This window comes from Anastrepha obliqua, chromosome 6, assembly GCF_027943255.1.
Source record: "Anastrepha obliqua isolate idAnaObli1 chromosome 6, idAnaObli1_1.0, whole genome shotgun sequence".
Classification (NCBI taxonomy): domain Eukaryota; kingdom Metazoa; phylum Arthropoda; class Insecta; order Diptera; family Tephritidae; genus Anastrepha; species Anastrepha obliqua.
The window spans coordinates 9,076,138-9,088,050 of record NC_072897.1 but is presented as its reverse complement, the minus strand read 5'-3'; positions in this window follow the sequence as shown (position 1 = coordinate 9,088,050).

Here is an 11,913-nt window from a genome sequence, read left to right as displayed (position 1 = left end):
AATAAATTTTATGTATCCGCTTATCATTTCAAAAGTAACAAAATGATCAAAAAATAAGCGAAGAAATAAACGCACCGCCTATTTTTCCTCGCCACATGTTAGACTCGAGTTCAATTCCCGGTGCAAACTTTTTTTTATAAATTTTATTTTTTAAAATCGTTTTTTTTTTTAATGTAATTGAAAAAAAAAATTATGTAATAAATTTTATGTATTCGCTTATTATTTCAAAAATACGAAAATAGTACAAATTTAATTGGTTTAATGTCGAGGTGAGAAATGTGTTGTGTGTTGAGGTGAAAGATGTGTGGTGTTTCTAATTTTTGTGTGGGCAAAAGTCAGTGAGGTGTCTATAAACTCGGTGTGCTAAATGACCTTATTACAAATCTTTCAGATCTCAATTGTACTAAAAAAAGCTTACAGTAACATTTGCACCTTCTCATTGCATTAACATTCTCTGGTTTAACAGAGCTAAGTCTAACCGCGGCCGGGGTTTAACAGAGCTGATTGCAGTGAATTCTCTCTTCCTATGGCTCTGCACACAGAGAACGTTCTCTGCTTTTGCTTCTGTAGAAAATCAAATTGACGATTAGCCGACGGCATTTTGCAAAGAATTTGCTTGTTCATTTCTACATATGTATGTTCCCTTGATGAATGAAAATTTATTCAACTAAATGATTATTGATGAATAATTTGAATATTTATTATATGCGCCAACATTTCAAATCAAAGTAACTTTAATATTTTGATTTAATTTAAAAAAATGCACTATAAAACGACCTCTCACATCTTGGTATGTGCATTTTAGTAAATTGAAAACTATACAAATTTGATGAAAATTTTTACATACAAGTGCTTTGGTATTTTGACATATGTATGTAAATATATGTATATCAATATATACATACATATGTATATGTATTATGTTAGCTATGTTTGTGCAAAAGTTCAATTGGATCTTCAATTCTTATAGTGTTACATATGTATGTATATATGTATTATATTTACATTTGAATATGCATTCATTTGTTCCTTTGCAAACGAAATTTTTTTCAATTTAGATTTATTACTTGGAATAATATATGTATGCATTTTATAGATAGTATAAAACTTTGAAATTTAAAATAAATAAAAGAAAACTTCAAAGAAACGTATGTATCTGCATATACATATATATTTGTTATTTTTGGACAAAAAGAAATTGGGCATTGTTATACATACATTTGTTTGAAATAAAATTGACCGACAGCATTTTGCAAGGCATTTGAGGCATTACGTTTTTATTTCTGTTCTGTAATTTTTCATCCACATCCTATTGCAGGAGGTATACAAGCATGGTTTGTATACAAGTTTTGATATTCAAAATAAATAAAAGAATAATTTTAACAAACCCAAGATATCCTCCATATTTACATATTTTATAGGATAAAAAAGCATATTCGTATGTTACCGTAAGTATGTATATTTGGATTAGTAACAAAATCTGTTTAAACTGTTTCTTACTACAAACATATGTATGTACATGTATGTATACACATGTAAGAAACAATTAAGCAAAAGTTCAATGTACTGAAGCAACCATGACCTACCTCACGTATTGGCATATTGATACCCTATTGTATGTATGTCCGTACATACATATACATACATTCTCGACTCCAAGCAAAACTATGCTTATTAGTATATACATACATATGTATGTACATACAACAGCACACACAAAGCACTGGCTTTATGCCTCTGCACGCGTATGTTTCCAAAGCTAAAATTATAAGCCGAGCGACTGCAAGAACAAAATACATTCATAGGCGCAGTCGCAGCGGTCAGATTTTTTTAGTCGCAACGACGCTGAAAAATCCAAAATATTCTATAACACTAAGTTCGAGCTCATATGCCCATATGCCCATATGCCAATTTTCTCGCCAATTCGAAAATAGTCAATATTGTAATATTTCGCGTTGAATTATTTGGCAATATTTGGTAAATCTTCAATTTTTGTGAAGTCGAGTGGCCGCGGCTCCGTACATATGTATGCATCAATATATGTATGTAAATATGTGTTCTAAATTCTCGACAGCAATAGCAAATCGAAATATTCTGTCGCAAGTGCTCGCAGCCTCATATGTATGTATGGTTATGAGAGTTTGTATGCATGTATTTATGTACTATATTTGAGTGTTTTGCTTTTGCACGTCCATAGGAACAATTTTTCATATGCAGATATTTATTTTATTGAGCTGAACGAATATGTGTATTGATATTCTAATGAAATCCTGTCGAATTGTATTATTGGTATATGTTTCTTTAAGATCCTCTTACCAAATAAATATTATTACCTTAAGAAAATGAAATACTAGTTTTTTTAATTTTAATTTTTTATTTTTATTCACAGAAATTTATGTATATGTATATATATTACAATGGTCTAAATAATAGGTAATTACATTTCCTGAAATGAAAAAAAAAATATAAAATTTTGAAAGCACGAATTACGAAATTGTTCTCATACTATAACAATTTCTCACACGACTTCGATATTGACATCGATTAAGTCATTGCGATTTACCTGATTTTCAAAACACTACTCTCAATCCATCATGATTAAGAAAAAATTGTAGTGCTTTAAAAATCTAGGCTCGGGTGCTAGCTGAAAGAGAAGAAAAAATAAAAAAGAAACCTGTAAAATAGACTAAAAAATAGAAAAAACCTGAAACGGGAAAATACCTGTAAAATATATAAATAAAAAAAACCTGAAATATAGAAAAGTGGAAAACCCTGAAATAAAAGAATAGGTATCATCATATGCAAAAGATAGCTAATAGATTATTAATTACCTGTGTGAACGGCGAATCTCTTTTCGTGGGGCCCTGGCTTACAACCTACTTATAACCTACAGCTTTTTTAATTTATTTTGTAGTTTTCTTTCTTTGACTTTATTAACCTCATTATTATCATATTAAGAAAATTTATTTTATAATATAATATTAACGTATAATAATTCAAAGAAGGTTATAGGCATGTTTTTATGATGGAACTCCCTTCCCACAGCCCCCAGGCCGCGCCACCACTCTCATTCATCACTAATAATCGAATATTGCTGAATGTACTTTAAATCTCTTCCTATTAGTCCCTACTCCTACTACTATATTACTATTTTTACCTTACTTTCCTTTTAATACTTTATCTTTACTACTATCTGTAATTTTAATTTTAATTTTGATTTTACTGTTTATCTTTTTATGTAAACTATTCTTAAGGTCAATCATTGTAAAAATAACCTATGGTTGTATGTTTTGACTTAGTAATAATAAATAATAATAAATAAATAATATTTGCTTAAATTTAATCTAAAAACTCTTAGTTTTCCCTATTTCCCACTATTTATAGCACACTCTAGACTTCACAATCCGCATAAGCTGTTCAAATGCAAAGTTCAAAAACGGTTTGAGATAGAAAATTAATAAAAATAATTTTGCTTGATATTTTTCTGATTGGTTGTTTTGATTTTATTCAACAAGGCATAGTAACGGATGCCGGGTATTGTAATATTATGGTTATTAATAAAAAATTATTTTCTATGAAATATATGCACATACACATTCAAAAATAATTTAAATTTCTTAACTTCCTCCACTTTCCTGCCTCAAAACTCTAATGCTACCAGTTAGCAAACCTCACCCTCAATAAAACCTATCCACCCTAATATTATATCAAATGTATGCAATAAAACCTATCCACCCTAATATTATATCAAATGCATGCAATACATATGTAGGTATGTGTGTTTGATATTCTTGTAGGTTCGCTTTAGCGAAATATAAAAACACACATACCTACTTATGTATTGCGCAAAAACTTACCTAAACGAAGGGTGGGGATGGCACCCTTTTTCAAACATTGTCCCCCCACAACACATGCCTCAAAGTGTTTTACACACACAAATGAGTTGTGGGGTGGAAGATGTTCCGTCCTGGCAATATGCAAATTCTGCCTCCATTTGTCTGCTAATATGGGGTCCTGTGGGAAAGAAAATAATTTCACTTCACTGTTTTTTAAATAACACCCGCGCACACGACACGTTCTGCTCATTTTTAAATCGAAAAAGTTTAAAAAAATTCGGAAAATCGAAAGCGTTTGAAAATTGTGCGACGTCAATCAAAAGTTTTTCTCAAACTAAAGTTCATTAGACTCTTTTGGTTTGACATGGAAATTTTGGCGCAAATTACGCAAAATCAATTCAAATTCAAAAATGAATTTTCATGCAAATAAAGAGACAAAAAGCACCTGTAACCTAACTTTGGCACAAAACGGAAAGTTTCCAACAAAAAAGCTCTTAATTCTCAAAAGCTGTTAAATTTCTGCAGTTGAGCATATTTCTGTTAACGTTCTCTGAAAAATGTCGCTGTTGTGTACCACGCGCGCAAAACGAGTACCCCTGAAAAGTGCTGCCATTTCAGTCATTGAGACTTCTCTATATTTAACGTTCTCTGAGGACGGTTTTTCAACTTCTCTGCTTCTACGGGCGAACGTTCAAATTTGAATACGCTTACATACAGACACTAGTTGATTGACGTACGAGCGACAATTTCAATTGAATTTGCAAGACGAGGTAGTGGCGAGCAAAGAAGAGACAACGAAATAGAGGCGAATAAAGTACAGTGGAGCCTGAATAAAAGGACGGTGAAATACATTATTTTAAGAATAGTGGGCTTCTACTAAAATTTTATTTTTCACCATGATCAAGTTCAACACTCAAAGGGTCGTTCAACTGAACACGGTATTAAGGGCAAATGACAGGCGCTAAAGCAATTAAAATTGCAAAGTTGCAAGAAGTTTTGGGTACCGATGAGGTAGATCTGATGGAGCTTGAAGACGATAGTGCGGTGTCCTCAAACGACTTACGCACGCAGTTGAATAGTTTGAACGAGGCAATGGCAGGGCTAACATTAGCTATTGGCATCATGAATCGTAACCCAGAGGTCATACCAGGTAATGAAGCAAATCAGCACACGATAAACAACAACGATGATGGTAGGCCAAGCTTAAGTGTTGCGAGCTAGGAGTCTGCAGAGGAGTTACGAACGCCATCAAGTCCAACCATGAGAATTCAGGATATGATAGGGGTAATGCCTGAATTCGACTCAATAAAAGGAACTACGACCTCAAGGCAATTTATAAGTCGAACTCAACAATTACAACAATGCTATGGTTGGAGGGAAGAGATGATTTTGATTGCAGTCCAGCACAAAATGAAAGGCATGGCCAAGCAGTGGCTGGATGCACAAAATGTTTTTAGTTCTTGGTCACAATTTGTGCACGCATTTGAAACAGACTTTCCGTCAACACGGAATGCGGCTGAAACTCATAAGACTCTCATGAAACGCAAACGTAAACCCAACGAAAGCTATTTGGAGTATTATTATGCCATGTTAACGATAGGTCGACAAGGTGGGGTGGACGATGTATCCATCAACACGCATATTACCGGTGGACTTAACGATAGTATTATAGCAAAAACTTTGGCAACGATGAATTTTGCGACGCGTAGCCAATTGTTGGTGGCACTCAAAAATTTAACGACAGTCAGCAATGCATCGGTGAGTCCAGCGACGGAAACTCAGCAAACACTAAAAGTCGAAGAGAAACCAAAACCGAATCTGACACAGATAAAATGTTTCAACTGCAATGATTATGGTCACATTGCAGCCAAGTGCCAACGACCGCAGCGAAAACCAAGGTGTACCATATGCAAGAAGGCGGATCATGAAGCCAAGAATTGTAACAAAAAGACTTCAGTTGCGAAGATTGGTGACGCAACCGACCGAGACGGAGCACCTCCGATTACGAAAATTGTGGAGCTTAACGGAAGGCAACTCAACGCTTTCGTTGACACTGGTAGCGTATGCTCAGTAACACGCGCATCGGCAGTAGGTGATATTCACGACACCAGAGCCGATCTTAGGTAAACGGTACCAGGTTCCGTTTTCACAACGCCCGATATTATCGGAAATTTTAAAGGAACTGTTGGACAACGATATCATTCGTCCGAGTGATTCTCCACACGCTGCGGCTGTGCTTTTGGTGAAGAAGTCCAATGGTGAGAGTAGAATGTGTATTGACTTCCGAGCATTGAACGAAGTCACGGTTAAAAAGAACTATGTTATGCCAATCGTGGAGGAACAGCTTTCACGTCTAGCTGGCAATAAATATTTTACGACACTGGACATGACTTCCGGCTATTATCAAGTTCCTATGAACGAAGAGTCGAAGAAATAAACTGCATTTTTAACGCATGAAGGACTATTTGAACACAACGTTATGCCGTTTGGTCTGGTGAACGCTCCAATGGTCTTCCAGGAGATTATTGTAAATTTGATAAAAACGCTTAAATATCGGGACAAAGTGGTAAGCTACGTGGATGAGGTCATCATAGCAACGAAGTCCGTTGACGAAGGTATCGACGTACTTAAAGAATTTTTAAAAGCTGTGAACGCAGCGGGTCTTACGCTTAGACCTTCGAAGAGTACATTTCTGGCTGAGCAAGTGCAGTTTCAAGGTCATGACATCAACTCCGGCGGAATACGTCCGGGAGAAAACAAAACGAAAGTGATTGAAGGGTTTCCAAAACCAACAACTGGATATATCCGGAAATTTGTCAAAGAATATACCATTATAGCACGTCCACTGACGATCTTGTTGAAAAAGAATGCAAATTTTATCTGGAATTTTGAACAGCACGACGCATTTGAGAAATTGAAATCGATTATTACAACTAAACCAGTACTAACGATATACAACGCGATGAAACCACACGAAGTGTATACGGATGCGAGTAGTCTAGGATTATCTGGCATATTGTTGCAAAACTATTGTGGAAACGAATGGAACCCTGTGTTTTATTTTAGCAGGCAATGCAATGATGCCGAAAGTAACTTTGCCAGTCACGAACTAGAAGTTCTAGCAATCGTGGAAACGTTGCAACGATTTCGTATGTATTTGCTGGGGCATAACTTCAAAGTAATCACCGACTGTAACGCTATTGCGGCAACAAAAGCAACAACGCCATTGTTACCTCGGATCGCAAGGTGGTGGCTCAAACTTCAAGAGTTCGATTCGCAGGAACGAAGAATAGGATAGCAGATAGGTTAAGTAGATGCCCGACACTTCCTCCAATGGAACCGACAACGATTGCTGATTTGATATACCGGGTGGTCGAAATTGACAACGACTGGATATCAGCAATGCAACGCCAAGACGACGCGCTTAAAGACATCATCGCTGTTCTTAATGGAAAGTCAGCACCGAACGAGCATCACCTTAAAAATAACTATGAATTGCTAGGTCAACGATTATATCGTAGAGTCGAGGGCAACAAGCGACTAGCGATACCACGAGGAGTGAGGTGGCGTCTAGTGAGATCGTGCCACGATGAAGCCGGTCATTTTGGACTGGACAAGACATATGAGCGATTATCGAACGAATTTTGGTTCCCACGCATACGACGATATATTAAATCATATATCGCGTCATGCCCCGAATGTTGTATCAATAAAATGACAGGTGGTAAGAGGGAAGAACAGTTACACATCAGCGATGTTGTGCCGATACCCTTCAGATGCGTGCATTTAGACCATCTAGGGCCATTCGTGCGCAGCAAAAGGGGTAACTTTTACATACTAGTAATTGTATGCGCTTTTACCAAATATGTAATATTACGAGCCGTACGCAACACAAAGACGACGCCAGTACTTACAACCCTACGAGAATATATTACGGTATATGGAAGCCCAAGGCAAATAATTTCCGACAGGGGCACGGCTTTCACGTCGAAGGAATTCCGGAACTTCGTTCAACAATACGACATACGGCATGTCAGTCAAGCTGAGCGGGTAAATAAGACGATTCTAACCTCACTCAAGTGTATGATCAGAAACGATAAAGACTGGGACCAGGCACTACCGCAACTTCAATGGTGTCTTAACTCCCAAAGCAACGCAACAACTAGGCAGAGTCCGAATAGTCAAGTTTTTAACTTCAAGCTACGAGACGCAGAGAACGTTAAATATAGAGAAGTCTCAATGACTGAAATGGCAGCACTTTTCAGGGGTACTCGTTTTGCGCGCGTGGTACACAACAGCGACATTTTTCACAGAACGTTAACAGAAATATGCTCAACTGCAGAAATTTAACAGCTTTTGAGAATTAAGAGCTTTTTTTATGGAAACTTTCCGTTTTGTGCCAAAGTTAGGTTACAGGTGCTTTTTGTCTCTTTATTTGCATGAAAATTCATTTGATATAGTATTAGGGTGGATAGGTTTTATTGCATACATTTGATATAATATTAGGGTGGATAGGTTTTATTGAGGGTGAGGTTTGCTAACTGGTAGCATTAGAGTTTTGAGGCAGGAAAGTGGAGGAAGTTAAGAAATTTAAATTATTTTTGAATGTGTATGTGCATATATTTCATAGAAAATAATTTTTTATTAATAACCATAATATTACAATACCCGTTGCTATGCCTTGTTGAATAAAATCAAAACAACCAATCAGAAAAATATCAAGCAAAATTATTTTTATTAATTTTCTATCTCAAACCGTTTTTGAACTTTGCATTTGAACAGCTTATGCGGATTATGAAGTCTAGAGTGTGCTATAAATAGTGGGAAATAGGGAAAACTAAGAGTTTTTAGATTAAATTTAAGCAAATATTATTTATTTATTATTATTAAAGTCAAAACATACAACCGTAGGTTATTTTTACAATGATTGACCTTAAGAATAGTTTACATAAAAGGATTAACAGTAAAATCAAAATTTAAATTAAAATTACAGATAGTAGTAAAGATAAAGTATTAAAAGGAAAATAAGGTAAAAATAGTAGTAGTAGGAGTAGGGACTAATATGAAGAGATTTAAAGTACATTCAGCAATATTCGATTATTAGTGATGAATGAGAATGGTGGCGCGGCCTGGGGGCTGTGGGAAGGGATTTCCATAATAAAAACATGCCTATAACCTTCATTGAATTATTATACGTTTATATTATATTATAAAATAAATTTTTTTAATAGGGCACAACGATGACCCTACATACAGCTGTACAATTCCAAAGAAGCAACGGAGCTGTTGCGTGGTAGGATGCGTGGTGGAAAAGGGTCATACGTTGTACGAATTTCCTCGACGCGGAGAGGCTCGAAATAGTTGGGCCCTGGCTTGCAACGTGCAACCAGCAGATTCTGACAGGCTATATGTTTGTAAGCGCCACTTTAGTCCAGAGCAAGTAACTCGTTATAAAGTTTTAGATGGGGCTGTTCCATCTTTAAGATTAGAGCCAGTTACTAGAAGTCGCTCACCTAGTACTGGCTCTGATTGGGTTTGCCCGCCCGTTACTAAAGTGTACGTAAATCGAACAGTAGGTGTAGGTGTAGCAAATGATCTCACGTTAGAAGAATTCGCAAAATATTCCATGCTAGAGGAAACAAGGCAGGTACCCAAAAACAAAAACATCTGTGAGGACTCAGAAATCACAAGCAGTAGCGAACGATTTGCTCAGGCTGCTCGTCATTATCGGAGCAATGAAATAAAATTAAAAAAAAGAATTCAGGAGTTAGAAGCAGAAAATGAGAAGCTACTGCAAAAATATAAATATTTGTGTACTCGTGCAGTTCTTGCGGAAGAAACTTCAAGCAGTGATACCTATTCTTTTATTTCAGGGTTTTTCCACTTTTCTATATTTCAGGTTTTTTTAATTATATATTTTACAGGTATTTTCCGTTTCAGGTTTTTTCTATTCTTTAGTCTATTTTACAGGTTTCTTTTTTATTTTTTCTTCTCTTTCAGCTAGCATCCGAGCCTAGATTTTTAAAGCACTACAATTTTTTCTTAATCATGATGGATTGAGAGTAGTGTTTTAAAAATCAGGTAAATCGCAATGACTTAATCCATTGTTGTAGTATGAGAACAATTTCGTAATTCGTACTTCAACAATTTTATATATATATTTTTTCATTTCAGGAAATGTAAATACCTATTATTTATAGCATTGTAATATATATACATATACATATAAGATTACTTAAATTTCTGTGAATAAAAATAAAAAATTAAAATTAAAAAAACTAGTATTTCATTTTCTTAAGGATAATAATATTTATTTGGTAAGAGGAACTTAAAGAAACGTATACCAATAATATAATTCGACAGGATTTCATTACAATATCAATGTATTCGTTCAGCTCAATAAAATAAATATCTGCATATGAAAAACCGTTCCTATGGACGTGCAAAAGCAAACACACATATATAGTACATAAATACATGCATACAAACTGCCATAGACATACTTGCATATGAGGCTGCGAGCACTTGCGACAGAATATTTCGATTTGCTATTGCTGTCGAGAATTTAGAACACATATTTACATACATATATTGATGCATACATATGTACGGAGCCGCGGCCACTCGACTTCACAAAAATTGAAGATTTACCAAATATTGCCAAATAATTCAACGCGAAATATTACAATATTGACTATTTTCGAATTGGCGAGAAAATTGGCATATGGGCATATGAGCATATGAGCTCGAACTTAGTGTTATAGAATATTTTGGATTTTTCAGCGTCGTTGCGACTAAAAAAATCTGACCGCTGCGACTGCGCCTATGAATGTATTTTGTTCTTGCAGTCGCTCGGCTTATAATTTTAGCTTTGGAAACATACGCGTGCAGAGGCATAAAGCCAGTGATTTGTGTGTGCTGTTGTATGTACATACATATGTATGTATATACTAATAAGCATAGTTTTGCTGGGAGTCGAGAATATATGCATATGTATGTACGGACATACATACAATAGGGCATCAATATGCCAATACGTGAGGTAGGTCCATGGTTGCTTTAGTACATTGAACTTTTGCTTAATTGTTTCTTACATGTGTATGCATACATGTACATACATATGTTTGTAGTAAGAAACAGTTTAAACAGATTTTGTTACTAATCCAAATATACATACGTACGGTAACATACGAATATGCTTTTTTATCCTATAAAATATGTAAATATGGAGGATATCTTGGGTTTGTTAAAATTATTCTTTTATTTATTTTGAACATCAAAACTTGTATACAAACCATGCTTGTATACCTCCTGCAATAGGATGTGGATGAAAAATTACAGAACGGAAATAAAAACGTAATGCCTCAAATGCCTTGCAAAATGCTGTCGGTCAATTTTATTTCAAACAAATGTATGTATAACAATGCCCAATTTCTTTTTGTCCAAAAATAACAAATATATATGTATATGCAAATACATACGTTTCTTTGAAGTTTTCTCTTATTTATTTTAAATTTCAAAGTTTTATACTATCTATAAAATGCATACATATATTATTCTAAGTAATAAATCTAAATTGAAAAAAATTTCGTTTGCAAAGGAACAAATGCATGCATATTCAAATGTAAATATGATACATATGTAACACTATAAGAATTGAAGATCCAATTGAACTTTTGCACAAGCATAGCTAACATAATACATATACATATGTATGTATATATTGATATACATATATTTACATACATATGTCAAAATACCAAAGCACTTGAATGTAAAAATTTTCATCAAATTTGTATAGTTTTCAATTTACTAAAATGCACATACCAAGATGTGAGAGGTCGTTTTATAGTGCATTTTTTTAAATTAAATCAAAATATTAAAGTTACTTTGATTTGAAATGTTGGCGCATATAATAAATATTCAAATTATTCATCAATAATCATTTAGTTGAATAAATTTTCATTCATCAAGGGAACATATGTAGAAATGAACAAGCAAATTCTTTGCAAAAATGCCGTCGGCTAATCGTCAATTTGATTTTCTACAGAAGCAAAAGCAGAGAACGTTATGATAT